The 6000-nt window shown below is 38.9% G+C and overlaps 1 protein-coding gene across 1 annotated transcript in view; it reads left to right on the plus strand.

The window, feature by feature from the left end:
- Positions 1 to 4398, plus strand: part of LOC104689428 — a 143169-nt gene extending 138771 nt beyond the window's left edge. The window contains exon 7 of the mRNA XM_010399540.3: positions 2006 to 4398. The gene's annotated coding sequence lies outside the window, so the exon portion shown is untranslated. The remainder of the gene's footprint in view (positions 1 to 2005) is intronic.
- Positions 4399 to 6000: the final 1602 nt, after the last annotated feature.

Below are 6000 nucleotides of genomic sequence, written 5' to 3' on the forward strand. Positions count from 1 at the left end.
AAAAGTAATTCCCAAATACTGTTGGCGTAAAAAAGGGAAAAGCCGAAAGACTGTCAACACCGTAAGCCATTAAAGTCCCTTGCCTTAAGAACAAAGGAACAAGGTAAAAATGCACACAATAATTACGCTCTGTGGATTTTCATAGCCTGTCAGACAACTCGTGCCTGTGTTTCAGTTATCAGCCTTTGTGCTTTGTTTTGTGTTGTGTATGTTCTATACGCGTCTTGAGTTTCTCTGTGTGTGTATTCGGTGTATGTGTATGCTTTCAGACTTCTCTACCAAAACGGAGCAAATACCATACAGAAAAATACACAAGTAGGGCTCGAACATGCATTTTCAGTACTCAGTGTGGTGGTGCGGGTGTATTGCCATTGTTCTGTTGCAGTGCTCCCTCTGACGCAAGCAGCTTCTATTTTTTATTTTATTTTAACTAAGAAGTCTAAAATAAAAGAGAAAAAAAAAAAGAGGAAAAAATTTGCTTAGTCCAGTTAAATGCCAATTGAAGCCCAGAAACTCACGATTTCAGCACAGTGAATGGTGATTCAGACCCTGGCAGGGTTTTGGCTATGAGACAATTCCTACTTATAAAGAGTACAATGAAGGCGGGGGGAAGATAGCATTAATTTTGGGGAAGATTAATATTAGTCTTTTAATGTTCATTATTTTCTGAAGAAATGAATCCTTGTAGCTTTTGAGAGCTAGTTTGTCCTTCCCACTGGTATTTATTCGAGCAAAGGAAAAAATGAAGAAGGCGTAGAATAAACTCCTAAGACTGTTCAAGAATTACTGGCATTATTTCTCTCTACATCACGTGTGAGCCTGGCTTGCCTGCTATTCCTGAGGCAGAGGATCGAGGATGAAAGTCTGTGTGTCAGAGCCTGTTTTCACAACTGCATTTGGAGATCTGTCTTATTGATTAGGAAAAAAAGGGGGTGGGAATAGGAGTGTGAGGTGAGGGGAGGACCGACTGACTACTGGCTTATTGCAGCTCAAGACATTTTCTTCCGGAAAGATGTCAAACAACTGAGACACAGCAACAGAGGAAGTAGAAAGGTGGAAAAATAAGAAGAGGGACCCTTTGGAAGAAATGAAGGCATTCCTTATGAGAGCCTTGAGGTTTTTTTTTTTTCTTCTAACATCTGACCCACAAGGGCTAGAGTGACAGCGTCATGCAAATGCTGCAGTCCAGCAGGTCTGAGAGAGGGTGGATGCTAGAGAGTGAGTTAATGTTAATGATGAGTGCAGTGAAAATACCAGCCGATACCACCCCCTCCACACACAACTGCTCTGAGTCAGCATCCGCTGCTTTGCCGTGCCTTTCTGTGCGTGTGTGTGTGTGTGTGTGCGCATGTGTGTGTGTGTGCGTGTGTGTGCTGTGACCGTGTGTGTGCATGGAAGGTAAAGCCAGTCAGTCAGTGAGAAGCAAAGGTACGTTTGAGAGCAACTAAAATCTGACTGATTTCCATCTTCAGAGCATCAGATGTATTCCCTAAAGAGGATGGGTCTATGCGATGGGGGTGGTATAATTATGTTAATGTCATATTTATAGAGGGGAGAGATTTTTCATTCTAATTATTGATTTGAAAGCTGTGGTCAAAATTGTTTGTTAAATCATGATCAGCTTTAAAAAAAGAAATTGAATGAAATCTAGGGACTGCTATACATATATATCTCTCTCTTATATATATATTTTGTTTCATTTAACTATTTTGTGTCTGAGGCATAACTGATTGAATGGTGCACAGTGACAAAGAAACGGCTCTTATATAATGTTGCATTATATCATCAGCTGAAATAATATTGTAAATAATCCAAAATGTTCTGAAATCTGAAGTATCAGTCTGGAGGGGAGGGTGAAGGGCAGGGGTGGGGGTGGGGGGCACTGGCAAATCTTTTCTTCAGCAGAGCACTCTGTACAGCTTTCTTGTAAATGGATGGTTCACCTGTTCGACCAGCAGAGATTCTAATTCTTCCCCCCCTTCTCTTTTTTTCTTCCTTTTTAAAGCTGAACGGCTTCCCGAAGAGCACTGAGTTTTCTATGCCAGATTCTGCTCCAGTGGCTAGGACCTTTATGGCTGCAGTTTCTTTTGCTCTGGGATCTGATGGAGGAAAAAAAAAAAGCCACGATGGATCCTGTCCCTAAAGTAGAAATTTTCTTTTTCATTCTGCAAACAAGGCTAAAGATCGGAGGAGAATGAATGCAAAAGTAGTTCAGGATTGTGGTTGTGCCATTAAAAGTGTTCGGCTTCAGAACAAAATTATTTGGGAAATCCGAGCATTTCTTCTTACTGTATCGACAGTATTTGAAAGTTATGTGTGCTTTAAGTAATCTGGTTCAAGTGACAACAATCTCTGCATGTCAATGTTTTCTGCAGCTTATGGAGTGAAGGCTAGTTTTGCCATTGGAAAGGAAGAAGCTTTTTCTAGCAGTCTGTAGAAGGATTAAATGTTGAACGTGGGGAAGAGGCAAAAAGTGAATACACGCCCAAAGGTTATCCTTGCATCGTGAATGGGTTTAAAGTACTCTGCAACCCAGGGCCCACCTGAACAGTAGGACTAAAAGTATAATGGGGAACTATTTCAATTAGAACCCCCTTAACAAGCATTTAATCCTTCTTTCAGGCATTAAGGAAATAGAATAAAATTGTTACTGTACAAATCTGCTGGAAGCAGATTTTAACCCATTTGTAGACGCTTCCCTCTGATGCATTATAGTAACACAGCTACTTGCGAGACAAGGCAGTGAAGATTTTTTTCCTGTGTTCCTTGGTTTTTCTTTTCAAAAGTTAAGGACTATACTCTCAGAAAAGTCTGTTCGGTCAGCTGATACATTGTTTGAATGTATGTATGTGTCTTGCCTGCTTATTTGATCTTTTCTGCCCCCTACTTGAAACTGTGGTTTGTTTATTTGGGGGGAAGGAGGTGGTGGTGATTTGGGGGGGTGGGGGACATTGTTTTTAGGGTTTCTTTCGGGTTTGGTTTTTTTTCTATTTAACAATAGCAGTGAAAGTTTTGCTGACAGCGATTATGACTACTAAACAATTCAGTTTATTGGAAGACGAATTCTACTGGATCATATCGGACTTTTCCTAGTCCCTGAGACCCTAACTTGTGAGGTTTTTAGCAACAATCACAAGTCAGGCTCTTGGGACCTAGGCGGAGGGGAACCAGCAGCTTTGGACTGTGATTGTTTCTCTGCAGAATTTAGAGAACCAAAGGAGCTTTCCTTGCCTGGAAGGGTAAAAAGGAAAATATACCTATTTCAAATGTTAAGCATCAGAACTGTTCCTAAAAGAAAAAAAAAGAAAAAAAATCTGAACAACTGTTACCCATTGTGCAACACTAGGATGTTACATATTTATATGTTTAGAAAACTGGACTAGATGTCCAGTAATATTTAGAATTAAAATTTAACCTGAATGTTAGTTTGCACCTAAACCCCCCCCCAAACAACAAAAACAACAAAACCCCCACTCAAAAGAGATACTAAAATATACAGAAGACTTCCAGCCATAATATTACTACTATTATTATTATTGTAGACAATTCTGATATATAACTACCGCAAAGTATATATTCATCCTTACTGTTACAGCATCAAGTGATTTTTAAAACATAAAACATAGACACTGATGTTTAAGGCCTAGAAAACATTCATTCTATTGTTTGAATAATGATTTCAGTCTACAGGAAAACTGTTGCTTAGCTTTTCCTGTAACATGGGACAAAGAGGATTTTGTAGTTAGTTGCCATTCCTTTTCTTTGTTCTAGTGGGAACACAATATGGCATTTAGTATATTCTCTCATTTAATTTACATTTTAAACTGAAAGAGAATATTGGTTTAAAAATCATACTGCAACATTAAAATCCCTTTGCACTCAGAACCATATTTCTTGTACCTGTTCTATTTAAAGTGAACCCACAATGCTCTAAGCCGCAGTCTCAACTTCTAACTTCTCCATCACTTCTTGTATTTTTTACCTCTCTGAAAAAAGCCAGTGTGAGCTTTAGCTTGTCCCTCATGTGTTAAGTACCTCACTGACTTTGCGTAAGAAGATTCACAAGCACGAGTTATTCTGCACTGCTTATTTTTCTCAAACTTCTGATCTAAAACACATCATTTGATATGTATTTCTTAATATTTTATAAGTGAGTTAGTTCTGAATCATTTTTCTCTGTTTCCTGTGTCTAACCAAGATGCTGCAGGACCTTGTTGATACATCAGACTTCAATGAAACAAAGGCTTCACACAGATCAGGCATCTAAACTATTTGTTCATTTCAAAAGTCGTATTTTGGCTGCAGTATATTTTTTCCACTTGTGTGGGAGGAATTGTGTTTTATTGTAAGCATCAACACTATTGTTAAAATAAATTGCTCTTATCTGTTAGTATAATACTTTTTCTTCTTGTCTTGTTTTCTTAAGAGACAGAAACTATGCACAGTACATAGTTTTCAAGTTGCTCAAGATATAATTAGTCTTTAAATAGTCATAAAAAATATTGCCTTAGCAATTTCAGTGATGATACAGTTCCTGTAAATATGTAATTCTTTTCTTCGTAAACTGTCAATCCCACATGCTAAGAACACCCAAAAGAGCTACATGTAAAAATTTAGATATTGAGGTAACTTTTTTAACACAGACGTGATATTCAACGTTGGCTTCTGTTTAGGCAATATTGGAAAAGTAGATCTGAATGTGTATAGGAAAGACAAATGGACTCAGATAGGTGCTACACTCGTGAAGCACTTTGTTAGAAATTTACACATATTCTGTAGCAGTTTTCAATACTGAAAACAGGTTATTTAAGATACTGGGCAGGTGAACACATATTCTGTTCATTCAAGCTATATAATGAGATAAAACTATATAGTGTGTTGGTATATACATCTATATACAATTTAAATTTCCCATAGTATTTATCAAAATAAAGATCCTTATAGATTTAATCAGCTGTACGATGCACCCATCTATGCATATTAAAGATTGTCATTGCATTTATTTCTCAATCAGCAAAATTTACTTGAATGAGGATAGTTCACATTCAGCACTCTGAAATAATTTTGCATTTAGCACTGTATGTACAATGAAGGTGAAACTGTGGTGTGAAACGTTTTGTCTCTGTCAGCCTGAAGATTTCAACTACACTCTGCCCTGCATTGAGAGTGAGAAGAAAATGAGTCATTAGAAACCCCTGCCTGGCTTATTTGGTGCTCCAGCAAAAGTCGTAAATATGCAGCTCTGCCTCTGCATTACTGCTTGAACTGGGATGACTCCAGTGGCTCCGCTCTGCCCATCATACTCATTGCTGCCCCTTGCCACAGTGATGGGAAAGTTGGCGCACTGCCTTCCTCTTTTCCTGCTCCCCCTTCTTCCCCAGTCTCCCCACAGCCAGCCCAACCTCAGGTACACAGGTAGGGCAGGGGTAGATGAAGGGGAAGGAGAAGCAGGGTCTTCACTCAGGCAGGATTTCCACCAAGATCAACAAGGTGTTTCCATGTCCTGGGACTACGTGACAACGCCTACAGAGACCATGCAGCAAGCAGTCCCATTTACCCAGTGACAGTACATGAAAGCTGTCTCTATTAGCACAAATAAATAGAAAGCATCATCTTCAGTATGTTATGCTTAGATATATGTACAGAATTTGTATCTATTTCCATGTATAGGAATCATATATTTCTATATGACTTGATGTTGTTTCAGTGCAAAATGCATTTAAATGCCCTTTAATATGTGATTTTGGAGTAATCAGCTTGTGCTACAACAAAAACAAAAAACAAAAACACAGGCTCTTGCAAAGGGGGAGGAAGAGAGAGAGAGAGTGAAAAAGATGTGTGGTGCATACAAAAAAGGACTGATATTAACAATTCGATGGGTTCCTAGTTGGTAGAGCAGACTGAGCCAGACGCATATATTAGCGGCTGTCTGCTGCTGATGGGAGCCTGCTCAATGCGGTGGAAATGAAGGATCACCTAGGCTCTGACACCAGCTTATTT

The sequence above is a fragment of the Corvus cornix genome, chromosome 1 (assembly GCF_000738735.6).
Source record: "Corvus cornix cornix isolate S_Up_H32 chromosome 1, ASM73873v5, whole genome shotgun sequence".
NCBI lineage: Eukaryota > Metazoa > Chordata > Aves > Passeriformes > Corvidae > Corvus > Corvus cornix.